This window comes from Danio rerio, chromosome 5 (genome assembly GCF_049306965.1).
Source record: "Danio rerio strain Tuebingen ecotype United States chromosome 5, GRCz12tu, whole genome shotgun sequence".
In the NCBI taxonomy this organism is placed as follows: domain Eukaryota; kingdom Metazoa; phylum Chordata; class Actinopteri; order Cypriniformes; family Danionidae; genus Danio; species Danio rerio.
Window position 1 is genome coordinate 10,980,001 of NC_133180.1, and position 25,380 is coordinate 11,005,380.

The 25,380-nt window shown below is 36.3% G+C and overlaps 2 long non-coding RNA genes across 3 annotated transcripts in view; one reads left to right on the forward strand and one right to left on the reverse strand.

Moving 5' to 3' along the window:
- LOC141385849 (uncharacterized) overlaps window positions 1-722 on the reverse strand; it is a 1,937-nt gene extending 1,215 nt beyond the window's left edge. The window contains exon 1 of the long non-coding RNA XR_012406953.1: window positions 594-722. This is a non-coding gene — a long non-coding RNA (uncharacterized lncRNA). The remainder of the gene's footprint in view (window positions 1-593) is intronic.
- The window catches only part of LOC141385756 (uncharacterized), a 227,233-nt gene that overhangs the window by 126,010 nt on the left and 75,843 nt on the right, over window positions 1-25,380 (forward strand). The window lies entirely within an intron of this gene.

Sequence of the window (25,380 nt, forward strand, 5' to 3'; positions counted from 1 at the left end):
TAAATAGCAAATTAAAACGTGTTAGATGACGAAACAAATAAGCTTACATTAAATATGTCATCATGCTAGATGTCATCCTTTTTAAGTGTCACAAATGCATTTTTGCTGTTTTTTTTTAAGTTAACAGGCTTGAATACAATTAAATAATAAATAACACTGTGCTAACACCACATTTTAATTTATATTATGTAAGTTATCAAAACTAGCATTCAAACTCGACAAACTGCTTGACACTCATTTAAAATAAAGACCATCAAATCAAATAAAAAATCAAATCACTTTTATTGTCACATTATCAGCAGCACGTGTGCTATGATGAGTGAAAAGCTTAGACTATTCTAACATGACTATTCCTTACTACCAACGTTTGCAACTTTATTTTGGGGGAGTTAATATATACCAAGTATAAAATTTCACAGGAATGCAAAACAATCTATACATTTATCTGTCTATAATGTGGAAAAGACACAACATGGCAATTTTATAGCAATACTATACACAAACACAACATAGTATTACAAGAGAGTACATTTATGATTCAAATGTTGTCACAGCCTCAGTATAAATACATAAAAAGTAAAAAAAAAACTCACCTGTGTGTCCACATTGGGGAAAGCTTTGTGCACGTTCTCAATTTGTACTGTAATCTTCATCTTTTGATTCCCATAATATGGCGCCGAGCTGAGAGTGATCGTTGTGGTTTGAATCTTCTTACTTCCTGTGTTGTTTTGAAACTGCGCATGTGCAGATATTACTCCACCTATTGACCAAAATGCAGTACTACAGAAGCAACACAACTCCCTTTCATTCATGTTAATTAAGCGAGCTGTTTAAATGTGAAAACTTACTTTTTCTAATTTTTTCCAGCACAACACTTTTATTTTTAATACACAAACATAAGCGAATTGTTTAATTTAAACATAGGTACATTCTTTGGACCAATTCATTTTTTTGAGTGCATATGTATATATACATACACACACACGTTTGTTTTTGTGAAAAGTGGGTACTTTACATAGGTTTCCCTTCATTTTATACTGTCCAAACGTATATTGTATTGCCCTCACCTCACCTCACCTCACCTCACCCCAGGTGACTGTGCGCAGCTTTACTCTCTGATTAAACTCATCCTGTGGGAAGCTTTTTGAGAAATGAAGACATCACCAATGTCCTCATATTTCACCTCCTTTTTGTAATACCTGTGTCATACCCATGTCATTATACAGATTTGTATCCTAACATATCACAAAAACATGTACACACACACACACACACACACACACACACACACACACACACACACACACACACAATTTTCTGTATTTATATATAATTTGTTTGTTTATATGTAATTTGTTGTTTTTTTCGCAAAATTTTAAGCAAATTAAAAAAATTGCTTTTTTTATCACAACAAAATCTCTGAACAGTTGTGAAGAAACTAGAGGTCTGTTATATGCTTTAAAAGTATAATTTTATTTTATGTAGAAAATGATCATAATTTGGTATATAACTCTTCTTTACTGCATGCAAGACCTTTGATAAGAAAAAATTGGTATTGGATGGTTTTATGCAGCTTTCAGGAGTCAAAAGGGCAGATCTTTTATTTATTTTATTTTATTTATTTATATTTTATTTACCTATTTCAGTAAAGATGAACAAAGAGTTGAAAGGATCAGTGCAGGAGACTCTGTTGCAACTAAACATTCCACAAGAAAGAGCAAATGAAACAATTCAATAATATACACTTTCTTTATTCGTGTGAGAGAAAACAGCATCACCCATCAGCACCTTTGTTTGCTGAAATTTACATACTGTCAGGTAGAATTCAGACAACTGCATCAGTTTCTGTCGAAAACCCAGGCTGAGTGCTTGGAAATGGCTGTCAGGATGGAGAGCCGGCGAGCGTGAGTCACATCCTCTCCGAATAATCCGTCACACGTCAGGCTGAGAGCGTTCATTAACATGAGTAAATCCCACAGCGCTCGTTTCTCCTGCGGGGTCGCAAATGTTGTGTGAAAGCTTTTATTTTAGCTAAACCTGTGACAACACAGACTCTTTCTGCATTATAGCATGCCTGACATCACCTGGAGAGTGAGCTAAAGGAACTCTCCACTTTTCTTTTTTTTGAGAAAATTGGTTACACTTTAGTTAAGGTCACATTTTAGGGTTTAAAAAAAAAACATTAACAAACACTACTAACCTAATAAACTAAAAAAATAGATGTCTATTAATGATTAGTAAGGTAGAAGTTGGGTTTCATATCACCCCCTATTGTTTGTTTTAAAGATGAAATGCAGCCGAAATGTACTTCTGGCTAAATAATTAGCAATTTCCAGGAATGTATATAGGGATACTTTTTTAGAATGAGCCTATGTTACATAAATCATTGAATAGGATTAGACCATTAGCATCTCACAAAAAGAAAAATCCAAGAAAAATAGTAAAGATAATTGTCTCATTTACTCTTCTGTAAGCAGGGTCCCATTTCAGATGCTGTGTTTTCCAAAGGACACATTCGAGGACTGCTAAGTCATCACAGCGCGACACAGGCTGTCAAGCAAAATAAAAGAAAGTCAAACAGAAAAACAATAAATTATTCAAACTCAGGCTTCAAATGCATCACTCATTTAGAGTTTTAAATGTATGAATTAGGTTTCAGTTTAGTTAGATATCTTACTAAACATTTTAAAAACAAAAAAGCGTAATAATTATTTTATTAATAAGTGATGTAATAGACAGTTTACATTTTGTGTGTGGAGATATATGTGTTACGATACCAGCGATCATTCTCTGGAGATCGCTGGTTTCCTCTATCATCATGAACTTCACTTCCGCATTCCCCAGGACTACATTTTCATACATGCACTTCTTCCAATCCCGCACGCCTGGTCATTCATCTTCCTGATTACATAACCAGCTGAAACTTGTCACAGACTGATATTTCACACAGTATTTAAGCAGCACACACACTCATTCACTTGGCCGAGTCTTGTCTACTGTTTGGTGACATTTCTACGCGTTTCTCCCTGTCTTGTTTCTCCGTGTCTGTACCTAGCTTTGTATTCTAATTATCCTGTGTAGCCGCCTGCCTTTCGACCTTTTGCCTGTTTTCCGACTTCGACTCTGGATTTGTCCGCATATGCCTGTTCATACCTGTTTTGACCATTGCTTGCCTGACCTTCGAATAAACCTGCATTTGGATCTTACCTTCAGTTGTTTGTATCAATCCCAATCACAACAATATGGACCACCGGAAATATATTTCTACAGTTAAACAACAAAATCTTAAGTATAAGGCACCAGCCTGACATCATGAGGAAATGTAACTTTTACATTTTGTCCCTTTTTTTTTTAAAGAGGCGTGGCGCCAAACCACACCCCTAAACCAAACCCTGTAGTGGTTTCTTGGTTTTTCTCTTACTCAATCAAACTCAGTCTGGAGGTTATGAATATCAGAAGAATATACTTCATTGTCGACAACAAAGGAGAACTTTCAGGAGACCCCCAGTAGCATCTCTGTCTGAAAAATTCTGTCTCACTGATGTTCTGGCCTGCTTATATCCTTCTTTTGCAAATATTTTTCCCTTTGATATGTCACACAAATTCCACCTAGGTTAACCCCTAACCTCAATTTCAACCTAGGTTAACCCCTGACCCAAACCTGGTAACTATATAACTTATCCAGTTCTTGTGATATGGTAATTCTTCTAATGGTATGCAAGTCTACAAGCAGATTATACACATACAATTTGAATATATAGATTCACTCCACACTTTAAAGAATATAAATCCACTTCAACCCTCATTGGAGGATAAGCAAATCTTACTAATAATTGAATTAGCCATTGAATTAAAAAGTTATGATTTGTCGTGAGATAGGATTGAAGGCACTCAAAAATAAAAAAATTTTCACTTAATTTTCAAATGCCTTGACTTTGTTCTTTATCTTTGAATAACCCTTATCCAAGAGCACTGACAGATTAATTGCTCTTGAAACACTTTTTGTTGAATTTAGATTTGTCTTTCTACAGTTTTGGAACTTTATTTTGCCTCATATAATTTAATATAATGTTTAAAAATCATTTGAGGAAAAAAAATGGGTACAAACGTTACAGTTTTTCTCAAAAGCTAAAACACATTTCACAAACGTTTTCTCCATGTTCCCCAATGTCTAAACACAACATCCTTTTCTAAAGCTACATAAACACTATACAGATCATTACACACTACAGCAAAACAATTGAAAACACAATGCTCAATTTGTGAGAAGGTTAAATATAATAAATATAAATATAATAAATGCAAATTTATATTTTTAGAAACTTTACAGTAACGGATTGTTTTTGATCTCTGCAGAGGATTAAGCATTTAGATTTGTAAGTTGCATATGAAGAGTATACATCTATAGAAATTACTGCATGTACACTACTGTGAACATGCTCGGTGAACCTACTCAGGTTTGGATGGACTCTTAGTCCTGCTTCAGCCACTGTCATGCCATGGAAAATGACATTGTCAATGACTGTTGCTTTCATCTCATCCGTAATAACGGTGCAAGGTTGTCTTGCTCTCCCTCCTGGACCTTCTCTCCTTTGTTGGGCTCCCCGTCTTCCTTGTTGGCCTGCTCCTCTTCCTCCTCTAATTTTAACTCCTCCTACTCGTTGGCCTCCTCCTTTTCTTCCATGGCCAGCTCTTCTCCCTCTTCTCACTCGAATTCCTCTTCCCCTGACTGTGCACTCTCACCTTGCTTTTATACATGTGGTCACAGCATTAGCAACAAGTGTCTTCAATTTTGAGATGTTGTGTGTAATGAATGATGCCAGGTATGTTCATTGTGTTCTAATATTGCTGACTGTGGCAAGCATTTTGCATCACTTCAGCTTTCATTTGAGAATATGAGCAGAGGTCTTTTGCACCTTATGTTTTAGCAAGAAAAAAAATGTGTTTAGATTTATGAGAACAGAGGATTGTGTTTTGTGAATTGTGTCTTCATGTGAAATGTGTTTATAATATTGGAAAATGATGGCTAGATTTGGTAAATGTGTTTAGACAACTGGTCATTTGGTTTAGAGGATTGGCTTTTGTGTTTTAGCATTTGAGAAAAACTGTAATATCGCTAATTAACGGACACTGTTATAGTTGTTAGATGATAAGTATCATCCCTTTGAGTTTTCATTATCTGTCGCTCTTAGTACACAATGTAAATACAGAAGAGTTGAGCTTTAAGTAAATTTTTTATTATTTTTTTTACTGAGATGCTAATGGTCTAATCCGATTTGATTATTTATGCTAAGCTAAGCTAAAAGTGTTTCTGCCAGACCCAAAGATTAGCTGAATGGATTCAGAAATGTTAAACCCAGGTTTGTAACTGTTGATCACTTCTAAAATGAGCCGTTATTTAAAGTGGAGTGCTCCTTTAAGGCATTCCAGAAATGTATACTGAAAAAGATCAATTTTCCGATGTCAGTGACATTAGATGTTCTTCATGAGTTATTGACCTCCTTATCTGGGAAAGTGTTTTGCTATTCTTCTCAGGCTGTTGCACATGAAGTTTATTCAAGCAGCAAAGAGGCATTTGAGTCAATCTGAAACGGCGGCAAGCCCGAGGCATATAGCTAAATACTGATATTGAGCCAGACATTCATAACTCTGTACTTAAAGTAATGGTTCAGTCAAAATTGAGCATCCTGTCATCATGTCTTCACCCTCGTGTCATTCTCAAACCCCAACACTTTTTTCTTCTTCTGTGCAATGCTAAAGGAGAAATGCTGACATTTGCTTGCGATTTTTAATGCAGAACAACTTAAGTGTGGGTCTGTTTGTCACACAAAGTTGTCAGATATGGATTTGGTATATTGCACACACTAAATGGAACACTTTTGTGTTCTTTTCGAAGGAAATATGAAAACTTTAATCTGCATTTATTCTGACTGCACTGAAAATGAGCAACAGTTCAAAATCTCCTGTTTCTGCTAAAACTGTCAATGTGAGACCACGCATATATATATATATATATATATATATATATATATATATATATATATATACAAGCAAAAAAATAAATTATATATATATATAATTTATTTATTTTTTTTTTTGCTTGTTCAAACTACTTATTTAAAATAAGCTGAAGAAACACAATTCTTGAGATTTTATTGAGATAACTTAATTTTTTCTTGTTCAATCTACATAAATTTGTTAAAAGAGTTAAAGGGCCTTGAAACCCCCTCGTTTCAGCAGGGTGTTTTCACACCTCTGCTTTGCAAAAAGTCAGAAAAGTGGGCGTGTCCAGCTCTGTTTAGGGGGGAGTGTCGGAGGAACTAAAGTGGGATGGTGTGGGAGTGTCTATTTGGGCACGCTGAGTTTCAGAGTCAAAACACACACACAGGGGAGAATGTGACTGTGTTTACATGGACATCTGTATTTAAATTATTTGCCAAATTATTAAATGGTGGACTTTAACTGCAGTTTGGCTCTTTCATTCAGGGAATTCAGTCATGTCGCTCGCGACAAACGAGATATTTGATTCGAGGAACTGCTTTTAGCGTGTATTTTTCATGCAATGTTTGATACCGCACGGCGAATGAGAGAAAAAACCCTCCGCATTTCCCGGAAACTTAGATGCACACAGCATGTAGTGTCAGAAAGCCGCGTGTGTTATTCCGGTCACAAAATGCGGTGAAAATCCTACAAGAGGTTAAAGTTTGGTTGTAGTGCTAACATGTTTACATTTCGATACGAACAAACTGAATAAACAAAGAGCACTGGTTGCTCACTTACCAAATCTGTAGAGGCAGGACAATCCACAGCAACTAGAGCCGCGTCTTTATTAAGAGGAGACTACAAGCGAATCCGGATCACAGCATTTTTCAGATGAGAACAGCTCTCAGGTAAACAATGTTCCTCCTTAGACATGTAAGTTATTGTTGTCGAGCGTCGCATACACTGTTAATCCACACGTGACTCCAGCTACGCTCTCACAGAGAGAAAATGAAAACAAAACTTCACTGCAGCAAACTATAAAAGCAACACTTCACGCTTGTATTACCAATACAACGTGGTGTCTCTGTCATTACGTGGGGTCTCTAAACACCGTAACAGTAATGAATATTAATGAAGTTGCACAATAGAGCGCGCTGATTGGTTTGAACCAAGCCTTACTCATGCATTAATGCATCACACTCTGAGACGTAATAAGGCCCACTCTGGTACAGACGTCCAGTCTGCACGCTGAAATACACGCTAAGATCTCATGGCCGTGACACAGCTTCAAACAGGAAGTACGAATTTGCTTGAAATAACGCAAAAACAACCAATTTACACTTTTTAGTGAAATATAGGTGTCCTAATAGTGTTTTTAGCAGTGTGGGACACATATGCGAATGTCAACAGCTCAAAAAATGTGTTTTGGTGTTTCGTGACCCTTTAAGTTAACTTAATCGACATGTTGGGATAACATAAATGAATTGTGTGAAACCCTGCATTTTTTACAGCGTGTGTGTGATTTGCATTTCACAATGTTTAGGGACTAAGTTCACAATGTTGTAAGAATGGGTTGTAACCACAGCGGTTCGAACTGTAGAAATCGGTGAAATCCGCTGTGTAAAACATATGCTGGAATAGTTGGCAGTTCATTCCGCTGTCACCTCCGAAATAAAGACAAAGCTGAGAAAAAATGAATAAATGAATGAATAAATGAAAGTTATATGGATATAATTAAAAAAAATTCTAAGAATAAAATGTAAAATAAGCAAACCAATAATAAATAAATTAACTATATATATAAAACCATTTAAAATATCATCAAAAACTAGTAAAGTATCTACTATTATGCTCAAATAAACACCGCTTTTCTTGCTTACTATAAAACCAGGGCACCAAAATCTTGACTTTTTAACCCATGCAGACCTTTTTAGTTTATTTATCTCATTCAGTGTATTTGTGCATTGCTTTTTTATGGCACATACAGTATTAGTATTGTTCATCCCTTCAGGACCACAACAAGCAGCCAAATGCAACAATGACATGAAAACCTCCCTCCACTTGTGAAATTAGCAGAGAAAGACAGAGTTGAAGAGAAAAGAGCACGTCCCTGAGTAGGCGGTAGGTCCTTGAATGCTTAGCAAAAACCAGTATTTAAAGCAGCAGATGGAGCTCACAGAGAAACACATGATGCCTTTGGCCACTTACAGCTCTGGTTTATCCCGTGTGGCCTTCATGAGACCCAAGCAGAAGGGTTCGCTCCTGTGTTTGTCTCCAGTATATTCAACTGAGATGCAGTTGAAGTCAGAATGTTTAACCCTCCTGAATCATTACCATCGTGGCGCAGTGAGCAGCACAGTCGCCTCACAGCAAGAAGGTCGCTGTTTTTATTTTTACAAAATTATATACAAGTTTACAGAATCAATGCTGCCTATGCCAACAGTTAAGCCCAAACACAAAAAAACTATCCACACAAGTTTAAAAAAATTCCTAAAATGGCTCTTCTTCTTCTTCTTCTAGCTAAATTTCTCCATCAGGACTTAGCTGTCAGCTGGCACCTTGTGTTCAGCTCCTCCTGCTTCCAGACTTAAGTCCCTCTGGGTCCTTTAATACAGTGGTTCTCAAAGTGGGGGTCGGGACCCCTTGAGGGGTCGCGGGACAATGAAGGGGGGTCGCATGGTGATTTCCAAAAATCTAATTATTATTAGACCATAAGAATTAGCATATTTTATCAATAACCAACTGAAGAGAAAAAACCAGCTGTTTATAGTTACTATAGTAGCTTATTTACTTGTTCTATTGGATTGCGAGCCCTGGGGTAAATACATTATATTAAAGACAGCAATAGCGTCAGATGCAGCAGATTGATTTTATTACACCAGGTTAAAGTTTCTGGCCCATTTACAGCACTGAAATACATTAAAAAAAATTAAACAAAGAATAGACTTTGGTCTATTGGTTTGTGTGTGTGTGTGCGCCATTGCATGCAAGTTTTCTGTATTTATAACTACCTCAGGGATATTGGGGGTCGCGAGTCACTGGTATTGTTATTTTAGGGGTCGCGTGCTGAAAAGTTTGGGAACCCCTGCTTTAATACATTTTAATTTAAATCATTTATTATGTTCTTTCACTCAATCCTGTTTTATATATCTATTAATATCTATTTTAATAATACCCCCTAAACTATCCCTACTAACATTAATCCCTGATACATATTCTAAGTTTCTATCTTTATGTCCACTACTATTTAAACATTCTATTAATTCCCCCCTCTCTTGTATATATTTCCTGCAATCAATCATAACATCTTCTACGGTTTATCTGACTTCACAATGTTCACACAAATCATTTAAACTCCCAGTATTGACATTGTTGAATTTAATCCAGTGTGTCCAAGCCTCGGTCTAGTTAATATAACTTCTTCTAGGGAATGTCGAGACACAGTGTCGAGATCCCGAAGCGCAAGTGTTTTGAAACACTGCACCGAAGCATGAACCGAAACACCCACGTCACGTGACTAAAGCGATTCAAAGCATCGATAAGCTCAGAAGCGTTTCGAGACCTGGCAAATTTGCCAGAGTCATGTAAATTATTTGTCTTATATGGCCTAGTGTAATGTGCCTGTGCACGCTGATGCTGTGCTTCAACTGACTTTTGGGTTTGAATCCCGACTTGTAAAAATAGTCAGAAATCATGATTTTCTGTATTTTAATCATGTTTCGTTCTATGGTGTAGTCTAAATAGGATACAGTTGAGGATACGCTATTAATTTAGCATCATTTTTGGTAACACTGTAAAACAACTATTAATATATTTATACAGTACTGTGATGGTTGGGTTTAGGGTTTGGGTAGACGTTAATAAAATACAATAAATGGGAAATTTAATGAATAATATAAATAATTCTTGTTAACCTCTGGCCACAACTGTGCCTGATCTAGCAACAACCCTGTCTTATGACCAAAACAAGACATATTTATTCACAAGGTGTTTATTCCGATGTCAGTCCAATGTTGAAACAAAACAATACAAGAACAAAACATTACCAATCGCTTTTAAAGGATTTCAAAATAGTTGTATCAGCCTAGATTCAAACCCACTATCTGTGGATGATAGTTGGAAACCTTAACTGCACCACTATATTTCTTGATGGTTCAATCTTACAAAGTGGGGTTTAATACCTCAATTTGCTCAACTGTTCTTTGCTGCAGCTGTTTCAGTGCAATTCATAAAAAATGACCACTAGGTGTCACCGTAGAGTGGGGTTTCAACACGTTTCAAAGCTTCGACACATTTGCTTTGACTGTTTTTAGTGTTTCATGAAGCCTCGCTTTGCCCACCACTAACTTCTTCCTTTCTGTTCCTACCATATACATTTCTTTTTGTCTCTACTATTTCTTTACCTAAAATGGCTGACATGCAGGAGTCATGTTATAGAGTTTGGCTCCACCCATTTGTTTAGAACATACCATATGAAAAAATATAAAAAAATAAAAAGCAAGTCAAAAATAATTTAAGAGATCACAAATATGGTAGTAACATGCAACATAAATATCTCACAAATATCTACAAAGGTGTCTGATAAATATGTTCCATCAAAAGCGATAGTTTCCTTGATTTATTCTCTATGATGTCATTAAAAAAAATGGTAGAACCCTGATCATTGGGGAAATGGAAACTTTAAAATGGCCGCCTTTAATATATATATTGGCTATATCAAATAAAAAATGTTAAGCTAAATCAAACTACATAAGAAATGGAAAGTAAACAAACAGCAAAAATGATTTTTCTGAAGTAAATGGAGCATTTTAATCACACAAAACAGTACATTTGATGTTTTTCAGCCAGCGTGTGTATAGTGGAAACTGTTTGTGTGAGTTTATGCATGCTTACTAATTTGTCTACATAAATTTCATAGTCACAATCTGTGACATTGTGTATGAATGTCTCCCAGTGATGGGTTGCAGCTGGAAGTTGGCGGTTCATTCCGCTATAGTGACTACAGATTAATAAAGGGACTAACCCAAAAAGAAAATGAATGAATGACATGTCATGCATATAGCAAGGGATTTGAAGAGTGGGATCATGTTCGTTTTATCGGAGACACATTAATTTGATCAAATGTAATTGGAACTGTTTTCAGAAATCAGATAGCTGTCTGATCGGAAAAAAATACATGAAGTAGCCATGTATAAAGTGGCCCATAGTGTTAAGTTTTGGACAGGACTTAATTGTGTCTATGAGGAATTGATTGGATGGTTAAAGTATGCTATTTGTGGATGTCATGTTACTGACTGGTTGATCTGTCCTCACACCAATAAAAACAATCAAAGAATAGATGCTTTTTTTATTTTACTGAAGATTACAAAGGGCACATTAATTCAAATAAAATGATGACACACACTGATCATTTATTTTAAACACAGATAAAAAAAATAGAACCTGTTAATTTTCATGGTGACTTTAAAATGAAGATTCTGTTACAATTTGCACACAGTATTGCAGGATGTTACATGTCACACACTTTAAAAGAGTTTACGCTGGAGGGGAGACAAAATGCTTGGCAGTTTTTCCCTGTGAGAAAAGCGGAGATCAGAATTGCAATCTGTTCATGATTTGGGAAAAGGAAAACCTTCCCTTGCAGTTTCTTTGTTTTCCGTGTTTAATGTTTCAGATGCATAATCAGATGTCCACTGTTTTTGTTTTGTTTGTAATCAGGCTCACAAAAACACACACTGTTATTGGTTATTAATATCATGCAGAATTTCCATATCAGTGCATCCCTGTTTGAAATGATTTGCTTTCCATAATTAAAAACCCACTAGGCTCATTAAGTGAAAGGTGAATAGCAGCTGTGAAGAATTGATCTGTTTTTCTTGGAAAAAAAAATTAATTGCCAAGAAAAGGCAAGTAACACCTTATGTTGAAGATGGCTAAAATAGATTTCTGCAAGTCAGTTCAAGGTCATATGTATAGCGTTTTTTACAATGATTATTGTTCCAAAGCTGCTAAACAAATTAGATTACTTTCCAAATCAAAATCTGAAAAAAGTGAAGGTGTTGTTTACTGTAAAATATGGATTCTAAAGCTGTCAAGCAACGCTATCTCATGGTAATTCGTAACTTTTTTATTTAATGGCTAATTCGTATGCATTCGTACGATCTAATTTGTACAATTTAGTACGATTTGCACATCACTCAATGACGGTTGGGGTTAGGGCTTGGGTGCAACACCTCCTTTTTAAAATCGTACATTTTCATACGACTCCTACGAATTAGTACGAATTAGCCACTAAACTGACAAAACGTAAAATACTTAAGCTTCCTCGTGAGATCAGGCTGGTCAAGTATATAGGTAAATGCACAGTATTACAATATAACGTACTTTTCTGACATCTATTAGGGCTGCAGAATATATTGTTTCAGCATTGATATCGCAATGTGATCATTCAATAATAATAGTCGCATCGTGAGTATATGCAATGTTGTGTCAGGATTATAATTGACCATTTGGCTTGTGTTTTATGAGGCCTTTGACTGTGTGAAGGTTTTTAAAAGCATCCAGGCATAAGAAATTGTATCCTTTGTAATTTTGACTATTTAATAACGATTCATTTTATTGATTTGTTTATGACATGAAGACTATGAGGTACTACTTTACATTTGATTATTATATAAACCTGAACACATTTTGTAGCTGTTTATTTAATTGGTGTCTTTTTCCTTAATTATCTAAGCGTGTAGATTGCTTCTTGTATTTTATGCATATGCACTCCTCTACAGAATCATCCCAATCAGTCTAAAATTCTAAATACTTTCCAAATAGTTATTTAACAAATCTAGTGAAATTATATTCCTATCACAATATACAGTTGAAGTCAGAATTATTATTCCCCTGCATTATTAGCCCCCCTGTTTATTTTTTCCCTGTTTTCTGTTTAACCGAGAGAAATTTTATATATTAGATATTAGAACTCATTTCTAATAACTGATTTATTTTATCTCTGGCATGATGACAGTAAATAATATTTGACTAGATATTTTTCAAGACACTTCTATACAGCTTAAAGTGACATTTAAAGGCTTAACTAGGTTAATTAGGTTAAATAGGCAGGTTAGAGTAATTACGCAAGTTATTGTATAATGATGGTTTGTTCTGTAGACTATCGACAAAAAATTGCCTAAAGAGGCTAATAAGTTTGTCCTTAAAATGGTGTTTAAAAAGTTTAAAAACTACTTTTATACTAGTCGAAATAAAACAAATAAGACTTTTCCCTGAAGAAAAAACATTATCAGACATACTGTGAAAATGTCCTTGCTCTGTTAAACAGAATTTGGGAAATATTTAAAAAAGAGAAAAAAAAAAAAACTAAAGGGGGCTAAAAATTCTGACTTCAACTGTATATTGCAGAATAAAAAAGTTGCAATGTAAGATTTTTCCAGTATCGTGCAGCCCTAATATCTATGTAATATATTTTCAAATAACTGATCACACTGCAAAAATGCTTTTCTTACTTAGATTTTCTGTCTTGTTTCTAGTCTAAATATCTAAAAACTCTTAAATCAAGATGAATTTTCTAGACAAGCAAAACATACTGTCTTGTTTTAAGATATAATATGCCAAAATGGGTCAGACTGCGCCTATTACCAAAACGCAGTAATTGTGGCATTTGCAATGCAAAACGCGTGATTTTTGCCATCCTTTTGTCTAAAACGCCGAAAATACCAGCGTTTTGGGGATGACATGCGTTTGGTAATAGGCGCAGTTTGACTCATTTGGCCTTCCATAACTGGACAACGTGTCCCTCCTTCTCCCGGATTTTGGCACCACTGTAATGAAGTTCACGGCCACCTGGCTGGGAAGGAGGCAGAAAACCGACAAAGATTTAAATAATTTTTGATAAGAAAACAAAACAAATGGACGGCAGCTCCTCACGGAGACTCCCGTCAAACTGAAAGCAAAAGTAAAACATCATGTCCGGACGCGGTCCTCTCTCGGCTTCCTCTGCCATCTTGAACATAAAATAACTATAGCAGACAGTTTGAAAAAGAAAGTCAGAGTTGTGACTCGATGCAAGCCTCATCAGTCACTCAGCATATGCACTTTTAATAATGTTAATACAGTATGTATTAATTCGACTATGACCCTTATGTTTTGTTGGGATTGTATATTGGCTTGTATTTTTGGGAATTTTTTTTTTTTTACAGATTTTTTTTTCACATGAGAGGCCATACAAAATCCTCCAGGTGTCATATATTCCACCCCACCTCCCCACAATGTCTAGTATTTGGTGAAAAAAGCCAAATTACTTGTTGCTGGAATCTTGTCGCGTCGCGTTGGACACAGTGTAATTATTTAAAATTTATTTTGAGCAAGAAATTGACAAGCCATGTTCAAGGACGAGGCAATCAGATGGTGTAATATTGTGATCCTGCTCTAATAGACACGTATGATCAATAATTCTCAACCACTCTCTCAAACACTTTCACAAGTCTTTGCGCTTTCCAGGTAGACGAGCTGCTGAATTATGAAGGTGTCATGTAGATTAAAAACTGGAAAATTAATACACTTTAGAAGTATCATGTAACCTCTTTTTTTTTTTTTTTTTTTGCTTGGCTGAGTTAATGAAACAGAGACAAAACAATCTATTATGGTTGCATTGTTTGGCTTGCAGAGTGTCCACGTTAATGAGTTTTCACTCATGTTTCTTATTATTGTACGCGTGTCTTTGACCTCCACCTGTGTAGCAGATATACAACAGTCCAGTGACTTTCAGCATTTAGGAAAGTATCTTACTTCATGTAGCCTGTGTGTTTATTAACAAGTATAAATTGATTACAGGACAAATCCATATTTATAGAAGGTGTTTATTGATTTGAGAGAAACAAATAGGTGAATCTCACAACAAAAAGTCGTGGTCATATTTAATCTCAATAATAATAACCAAAATAATATTAGTTATTATTATTATTGTAATTATTATTAGTGGTGTTTTCTATAAAATAAAAATACTAATACTATTACTACTACTACTACTACTACTACTACTACTACTAATAATAATAATAATAATAACAACAACAACAACAACAACAACAACAACAACAACAACAACAACAACAACAATAATATTGATAAAAATAATGCATGTAAACATAATTATTTTTACATCCATAAATGATTGCAGTGCTTTCAATAAAACATGATGAAATCAACATGCTAATGTCAGAGTGTACATCAATCATCAGAAGCCTGTCAAAAATAGTGCTATAACCAGAGGAATGAATGACATAAGTATGTGTTTAGGCTTAGTGTGCCATAATTATAAATTATTAATTGAGTCTTTAAAATTATTGAATCTTTGAGATACTAAAATAACAAAAAATAAACAAGCTAACTAACAAAGTTATGTAGACATATTTAAATGAAAAATATAAAAAAATAAATAAAATAAAATCTTAACCAAAACAAAAAAAATTCATATGGGAACTTTAAATCTGTGTTAACACCAGACACGGAACGCGTAAATAGACACGTGAACCTTTTGAGTTTACTCGATTCATTCTGTCATCAAATTCACTTAATTCATGCTTCAAATTCACTTCACAATAGACGCGGATTCACATTATGGCCCGGTGACTTTTGTGGCTAAATGACTAACATGGATTTTATTGAGTGAGTAGCTGTGTTTATGCGCTTTAGGAAGGCTGAAAGTCAGTGTAGTTTTGTTCGGCGCCATGCCTGAGTGCACTAAATATTTTCAGAGGTGCACCCAGCTCTAAGAGTTCATCAACTCCTCCAGAAACTATACCTGGATGATGGAGGCTTTTAGCAATGCTTCTGACTGAGCCGAGCCCAGTTTAATGAACCATTGTCTGGTGTCGGCAAGATGATTTCCCCTCGGGACACCAACAACAGATGCTATGTCAGAATCGTGCTCCAACAAGAGAAAGCTTCTGATTGGTTAACACGGTGCGAATGTCCCCTGAAGTTCAAATCTTTCAACTCTTTTTTTTTTTTTAGACAGATAGATGGATGGATGGATAGATGGATGGATGGATGGATGGATGGGTAGATAGATAGATAGATAGATAGATAGATAGATAGATAGATAGATAGATAGATTGATGGACAGACGACATAGATGGATCGATAAATGAATGGATAAATGGATGGATGGATTGATGGACAGATGACATAGATAGATGGATCGATAAATGAATGGATGGATAGATGGATGGACGGACGAACAGACGAGGGTGGACAGATAGATAGATAGATAGATAGATAGATAGATAGATAGATAGATAGATAGATAGATAGATAGATAGATAGATAGATAGATAGATAGATAGATAGATTGATGGACAGACGACATAAATGGATCGATAAATGAATGAATAGATAGATGCATGGACGGACGAACAGACATGGATGAAAGTTCAGATCTTCCAACTCTTTTTGCATCTAACGCTCAACTCGCGGCACTTCATTTGCATGAATCATGTCATTTGCCCCGCCTCATTCACACTTAATTTACTGCAGGATGTCTATTCATGTCTTTGCATTGACTTAACATGTAAACCACTCGTGCTTGAAGCTTCGTCTGTCTAGTGTGAACACAGAATAACTTTCTTTTAATATTAATCTATTGTAAAATGACACTGATTCAAATTTTGATATTTATATGACAATTAAATACATTTCATGTAATCAGAAATTGATTTATTTGCATTTAATTTAATTTCTTAATTCAAATTCAGCAAAAATTAAATAAAATATGTTCTTTTTTTTAGCTTTACAGTAATTCATATTACAATGATAATGTGTTCACCTGTCATGAGTTATTTTACCAAAAATGTGCAATTGAAATGCAACACCATATTTCATTTTCATGACCAAAATCAACTACGACAGTAAAACATTTTCAACCCATTTTACCTCTAGTAAATTTCATATATTAAATCATTTATTGTACTCAAATGAAATGATTTTCATTCTTAATGTTTACCCTCTAAAGTTCATTGCTAATCCAGAAGTTTACTTTAGAAGTGTGTAAAACAATAGTGCTCTAACCAGAGGAATGAATGACATAAAAAATGTCCTGAGTATGCTTAGTGTGTTATTAATTATACATGTCATTGAGTCTTTAAGATACTTCCCCATGTCTAATTGAGCAGATCCACCAGTAACGACAGCTGAGGTCACTGTATCGACTTCTCCATCCCAGCGTGCATTGATATTCCCAAAAGCCCTCCAGCATTATAAAGTTATTCCGATTGATTCGCTTCACCATTTTCTGTGTTGTGGATATTATTCCACTGCAGGTTTTTTGGGAAGGAGAAAGAGCAGAGTCTAAAAAGGCCCTCCTTTATACACTGTTCTTTTCCTCCTTCCTGAAACCTGAGAGAAAGTGGAGCAGAAACACAAGTGTAACCGTGTTCAGAGTCTCTTTTGTGTCACCCTTGCTCTTTGAAACTAGCAGAACTTTATGAAAGTTGAACTACTTTTGCAACCAGCCACAAACATAATGTGATTATGAATTGTTGCAGAATAAAAAAAATTAAAAAATAATAAAAACATTAGTACAACGCTATTGTACAAAGCAATACAGTAAACACTGAAGCATAAAAGAGGCATTAGCCTTGAAGCTCTCTTATGCTTTTATTAAAAAAAAAAGCTTTGTCACATTTTCTCTCTTATGCTTTGTCACAGTTTTTGCTCAGCAACAAAAACAGCTTTAGCGCAAATAAGGAAACAGTTTTAATGTATTAAAGATATGTGAATTAATGGACGGATGAATGGACATGGATAGATAGATGGCTGGATGGGCGAACAGACATGGGTGGGGGTTGGGGAAGGCGGGTGACCGGACATGGATGGATGGATGGATGGATAGATGCATAGATAGAAAGATAGATAGATAGATAGATAGATAGATAGATAGATAGATAGATAGATAGATAGATAGATAGATGGATAGATAGGCGAACGGACAGATAGATGGATGGATAAATAGATGGATGGACAGAAAGACGGATAGACTGATGGTCGGATGGACGGACATAGATAGATGGATAGACAGATAGACTAATAAATGGATGGATGGAAATCGATAGATAGACAGATAGACTGATGGATGGACGAATAGACATAGACTGACGGACGTTAGGGCTGCTCAATTTTAAAGAAAATTATAATCACAATAATTTTCGTCATAATTGTAATCACGATTAATCAAAACGATTTTCAGTTGAAGACAAAATGATTAGCTCTCCTGAGAATTTATTTTAAATAAATATTTCCCAAATAATGTTTGACAGAGCAAGGAATTTTAACAGTATTTCCTCTAATATTTTTTCTTCTGAAGAAAGGCTTATTTGTTTTATTTTAGCTAGAATAAAAGCAGGTTTAAATATTTTGAAACCCATTTTAAGGTCAATATTATTAGCCCCCTTAAGCAATATATTTTTCATTGTCTGCAGAAAAAACTACTGTTATACACTGACTTGCCTAAGTACACTAATTTAGCCTTTGAATCGCACTTTAAATCTGAATGCTTGTATTTTGAAAAATATCTTGTAAAATATAATGTACTGTCATCACAGCAAAGATAAAATTAATCAGAAATTAGACATGAGTTATCAATAATATTATGTTGAGAAATAAGTAAAAAAAAAAAAATCTTCTTTTCATGAAACAGAAATTGCGGAGGAAAAGGGTTGCTAATATTCAGGAGGGCTAATAATTTTAACTTCAACTATATACAGTTATTTTCCACCCTGCAAAGGAAAGATAAATAAGTACAATAGAAAAAAATAAACAAACTGTGCTTTAAGCATCTTCACTGTAAGAAAAACACTTTAGCTACAAAAGTCCTTCAGTCAAGAGCAGTGAGGAATTTTCTCCTTTTGTTGTTTAATTAGTGATGATAAAAACAGTCGGCAGCAGGAAAATCGCGCACTGTGACTTTAATGGTTTCTCTTTTTCCCGTGTTTATGACACAAATGAGGATTAATATGAATAATCACTAAACACCGCGTTTTGACACCTATTTGACCATTAAAGCGCTCACGTTAAGATGACTTTAGATGTGTGCGCTCCTCTGCTCGTCTCAGTGTGCGAATGAGACCGAATGCTGACCACATGCTTCTGACTGTGTGTGCGCTACATTACAGTACATGCTTTTAGTCATTTCAACGTGGAACTAAGCTTTGCATAGCAACAAATGTGTACAACTGGAAAGGCGGCGGTGTATGATGCAACAATCGTTTATCTCGATTAATGGTTTTTCATAATTGTTAGAAGATAAAATCGAAATCGGATTTTCGATTAATTGCACAGCCCTAATGGACGGAAGGATGAACAAAGATAGACTGATGGACGGACGGGCATACATAGACGGATAGGGAGATAAACTGTATGATAGATTTATAGATAAATAAATGGACGGATGGACATAGAAAGACAGATAGACTTAGGGTTGGATGGACGGACATAGATAGATGGATAGACAGATAGACTAATGAATGGATGGATGAATGGACATAGATAGATTCTAGACTGATGGATAGAAGGATTAACAAAGACAGACTGACGGACGAACATAGACAGATAGGGAGATTGACTGTTGGACAGGTGAACGTAGATAGACTGATGGACGGAAGGATGGACATGGACGGACATAGATAGATGGATAGATAGATAGACTAATGAATGGATGGACGAATGGACATAGATAGATAGACTGATCGACAGAAGGATAAACAAAGACAGACTGGCGGACGGACATAGATGGATAGGGAGATTAGCTGTTGGACAGATGAATGGAAATAGATAGATGGACAGACAGAGAGATAGTTGGATGGATGGGTGAGCAGATAGATAGATAGATAGATAGATAGATAGATAGATAGATAGATAGATAGATAGATAGATAGATAGATAGATAGATAGATAGATAGATAGATAAATAGATAGATAGATAGATAGATAGATAGATAGATAGATAGATAGATAGATAGATAGATAGATAGATGGATGGATGGATGGATGGATGGATGGATGGATGGATGGATGGATGGATAGATGGACAGACAGAGAGATAGATGGATGGGTAAGCGAACGGATGGATGGATGGATGATGGATGGAACATAATGATGTATGTATGGATGCATTGATTGATTGATTGACATTTATGATTTGGTATCAACTAATATCAGTTAAATCTTGCATTGTTTTCCCCCAATTAAAATTAAAATAGTTTAGTCTTGCTTCATTAAATTTTTTGAACATCCTCACATTGTTCTTATTCAGTAATCTTGTCTCTCCTCTGTTAAACACAAGATGTTATGCTTGGCAGAATGTCCGAGCTGCTATTTACACACCTCCAAAGTAAACTTTATTCAAATAAGAACAATAAAAATGCTGAGTAAGTCTATTGCTCTGTAGTTTAAATCTTCTTAAGCTGAGCAACAGCTATGTGTGATGAACAGGCCAATATATAAAGCTGAAGTTCAGAAGAAAGCAGCAGTTGTGTTTACAGAAAACATTTGACACTGAGTCTAATTAAAGTCTGATTTACTCTGCCTCAGCCCATCCTACATTTAGACTTCTTTTTTTTGTCTACAGTAGGACCCTTTTTCTTTCCTCACCAGTGTTTTTTTTTATTGCCAGCTGCCATCAGCATGTTAGATAATAGACAGTTCTCAGGATATTTTCTTTTATTAATATATGAGCATATTATATTAGACAATAAAGAAACAATCATTTACTTTTGTGCGTTTATGTTTTATCACTTGAATGCTGACAGGGTTGGTAATTTTTTTTTTCAAAGTGCATTTTTTATGTTTATATGTTAATGTTTATAGATTTAACAAAACTATATTGGAAATAATACTTTTATGACTATACAGTGGTATACATTTACATTTGATCAGTCATTTTCTGCACCAGAATACTGTTTGACTCTCCAGAAAACCGTAAAGCAGTCTCTTTCTTTCTTTCTTTCTTTCTTTCTTTCTTTCTTTCTTTCTTTCTTTCTTTCTTTCTTTCTTTCTTTCTTTCTTGTTTGCAATTTGAATAAACTATTTTATTTCTATGCAGATGCACTATCCTACAAAATCATCTCAATCAGTCTAAATATTTGTTTGTTCAATCCACTTAAATTTGTTAAAATAATTTAGTAGATCACAGATGGACGGACAGATGGATGGATGGATAGATAGATAGCCAGGTAGCTAGGTAGATAAACGGGTGGACGGACAGACGGAGATGGACAGAAAGATAGACAGATAGACAGACGAATGGATGGACGGATGTGTGGATGGATGGATGAATAGGGATAGACAGATAAATAGTTGAATGGATTAATGAATGGACAGATGGGCGGATGGATGGATAACTAGATGGATGAATGATTGGACGGACAGGCAGAGATAGACAGAAATTTAGATAGATAGATGGGTGGATGTATAGATAGATAGAGACAGATGGATGGATGGATGGATGAAGGGACGGACAGACAGGTAAAAAGATAGATGGATGGACGGACAGAAAGTTAGAAAGACAGATTGATGGTTGAATGGACGGAGGTAGATGGAAAGATGGATGGATGGATGGACAGAGATGGATAGATGGAAGGATGGACTGATGGATGGATGGACAGACAGATAAAATCAAAGACAGATGAATGGTTGAATGGACAGCGATGGATGGATGGATGGATAGATAGATAGACAGATGGATGGTTGGATGGACAGAGATAGACTGAAGGAAGTATGGATAGATATGATCTATGATAGCCAGGTAGCTAGGTAGATAAACGGGTGGACGGACAGACGGAGATGGACAGAAAGATAGACATATAGACAGACGAATGGATGGACGGATGTGTGGATGGATGGATGAATAGGGATAGACAGATAAATAGTTGAATGGATTAATGAATGGACAGATGGGCGGATGGATGGATAACTAGATGGATGAATGATTGGACGGACAGGCAGAGATAGACAGAAATTTAGATAGATAGATGGGTGGATGGATAGATAGAGACAGATGGATGGATGGATGGATGGATGGATGGATGAAGGGACGGACAGACAGGTAAAAAGATAGATGGATGGACGGACAGACAGTTAGAAAGACAGATTGATGGTTGAATGGACTGGGGTAGATGGAAAGATGGATGGATGGATGGATGGATGGATGGATGGATGGATGGATGGACAGAGATGGATAGATGGAAGGATGGACTGATGGATGGATGGACAGACAGATAAAATCAAAGACAGATGAATGGTTGAATGGACAGAGATGGATGGATGGATGGATGGATAGATAGATAGACAGACAGATGGATGGTTGGATGGACAGAGATAGACTGAAGGAAGTATGGATAGATAGACAGATAGATGAATAAGATAGATAGATAGATAGATAGATAGATAGATAGATAGATAGATAGATAGATAGATAGATAGATAGATAGATAGATGGATGGATGGATGGATGGATGGATGGATGGATGGATGGATGGATGGATGGAGGAATAGACGCATGGACAGACAGATGGACGAACAGATAGACGGATGAATGGATGGATGGATAGACAGACAGATAGAAAGATAGATGGAAGGCTGGATGGATGGTAGGACAGACAGACAGATAGAAAGACTGATGGACGGTTGGAGGGAAAGAAATAGACAGAAAGATGGATGGATGGACAGACAGGCAGATAAATAGACAGATAGATGGACGAACAAGCAGATTCAGTTTTTTCGTTCTTTTTTCTTTTTTTTTGTGTAAAATGATCAATTTGATAAAATATATATCTACTTTCTAGCTCTTCAAGTGATCTAGTTAATCTATCAGAAAAACAAAACATCGCAGTATCAGTTTTTTCCAATATTGCGCAGCTCTAATGGGTTTCACTATTGTTTTTAATGTAAGCATTTTCTAAGAGTCTTAAAGTGCCCGTAGCTGCCAACTTGCGGAAATTCCTTCTGAGATGTAAATAAAATCCCAGCAATGGCTACAAATACTGCAAAGTCATCTCGCCCTGCAGTCTGTGACTCTTTCCCCCGTGAAGTACTTCAGCACAAGTGGCATTTCCACAACTAAATCTTCCTTTCACAATGTGAATAAGTCAGCGCAGTGTATAATTTAGCTATCACGAGCAGCGCTGTCTTTTTAGTCCCCCGAGGAGGCGCTGGGGGTGAAAACCATCTCTGCCTCTGAGCAATTCACAGCCATCAGTTCCAGGAAGAACAACATTAGCCAGAAAATGATCTCCAATGGCTAACCAATTCACAGGAACTAAATTGAAGATACACCTCGCTGCGCCACCCCGGCTCTGAATCAGCGATAACCCCTCTGCTGGGCTTAAATAAAAAACTAAAAAAAGGAAAGAAACATCGGTTTTGGAGATTACTTAAGACTTGTTGAATTACATCAGCTGTTTATTTTGGAAAGAGGGGTTGAAAAAAGGAAAGAGAACGCAATTGAAACTCTCGGTTTGAGGTCTGTTGGAGATCAGGGGTCAAATGAAAATATCAAATTACATCCCCAAATCCGCATGTTATCAGCGCCGTGGTCAAATGAGTTTACAAGCTGACTTTGAAGTGCTCAGTGAAGAGATTTTTTTTTTCTGTTGGGCCGTGGTGCTTCTTGTGAGATGGGCGCTCTTTACAACTTTTATTAAAAATGGATTTGTATTCCAGTCTAGTGGATCCTTCCTAAAAACATGTTGAGGAGAAAAGTTCAGTTTGGACAAAGCATGAATTATATACAGTTGAAGACAGAATTATTCACGCTTTCATCTTTTTTTCAAATATTTCCCAAATGATATTTTACAGAGAAAGGAATTTTTTTCAGTATTTCCGATAATATTTTTTCTTCTGGAGGAATTCTTTCTTTAATTTCAGCTAAAATGAAAGTTTTTCAACCTGGGAGGTACAACAGGGTTGTGACGTGGAAGGATTTGTGGAGAATGAAACAAGCAAGGTTGTGCTTCCTAATCAGGGCAACGTATGATACTCTCCGAAGCCTCAAGAATTTGCATCACTGGTTTAGCGCAGATTAAAACTGCCAGCTCTGTAGTTATCAAAATTCTAGTTTACAACATATTCTGACCAGCTGCAAGGCAGCATTTAGGGCCTACTCACACTATGCTGTCCGAACCGTGCCCAGGCCCATTTCCCAGATCGTTTGGGAAGTGTGAGTGTGCTGAATCGGGCTCAGGCACGATTCTCTTGGCCAGCCCTGGCCCGGTTTACATTTACATTTATTCATTTAGCAGACGCTTTTATCCAAAGCGACTTACAAATGAGGACAAGGAAGCAACTTGCACAACTATAAGAGCAACAATGAATAAGTGCTATAGGCAAGTTTCAGGTCTGTAAAGTCTAAGAAGGAAAGTATTATTTATTTTTTTTTTTTTTGGGTACAGTTAGTGTGATATCCAGAGAGGCAATTGCAGAAGTCGCTTTGTAGGCAAACATCAGAGCTTTGAATTTGATGCGAGCAGCAACTGGCAGCCAGTGCAAACGGACTAGCAGAGGAGTGACATGTGCTCGTTTAGGTTAATTGAAGACCACTCGTGCTGCTGCGTTCTGGAGCAGTTGAAGAGGCTTGATAGAGTTAGCTGGAAGCCCAGCTAGTAGAGAGTTGCAGTAATCCAGTTTGGAGAGAACAAGAGCTTGAACAAGGAGTTGAGCTGCATGTTCAGATAAGAAGGGTCGGATCTTTCTGATGTTATAGAGTGCGAATCTGCACGATCGAGCAGTTCTAGAAATGTGGTCAGAGAAGTTTAGTTGGTCATCAATTGTTACTCCAAGGCTTTTCACCATTTTGGATGCAGTAATGGTTGCCCCGTCCATCTGGATTGAAAAGTTATGGTGTAGAGTTGGGTTGGCAGAAACTACAAGCATTTCCGTTTTCGCGAGGTTAAGCTGAAGATGATGATCTTTCATCCAGTGTGAAATATCCAACAGGCAGGCTGAGATGCGAGCTGGAACCGAGGGATCATCAGGATGAAGAGAGAGGTATAGCTGGGTATCATCAGCATAGCAGTGGTAGGAGAATCCATGTCTCTGGATGACTGGTCCTAGAGTTGACGTGTAGATGGAGAAGAGAAGTGGCCCAAGAACAGAGCCTTGAGGTACCCCAGTGTTTAGATGCTGTTGGTTGGACACCTCTCCCCTCCAAGACACCCTGAATGACCTGTCAGAGAGGTAAGATCTGAACCATTGTAAAACAGTGCCCGCAACACCCAGTGACTCGAGCGTAGATAGCAGAATCTACAAGTCTGAACAAGAACAAGTCCAGCAAGATGGGGACTGATGATTTTGAGTCTGCTTTAGCCAGTCTGAGATCCTCCACGACCGAGAGCAGGG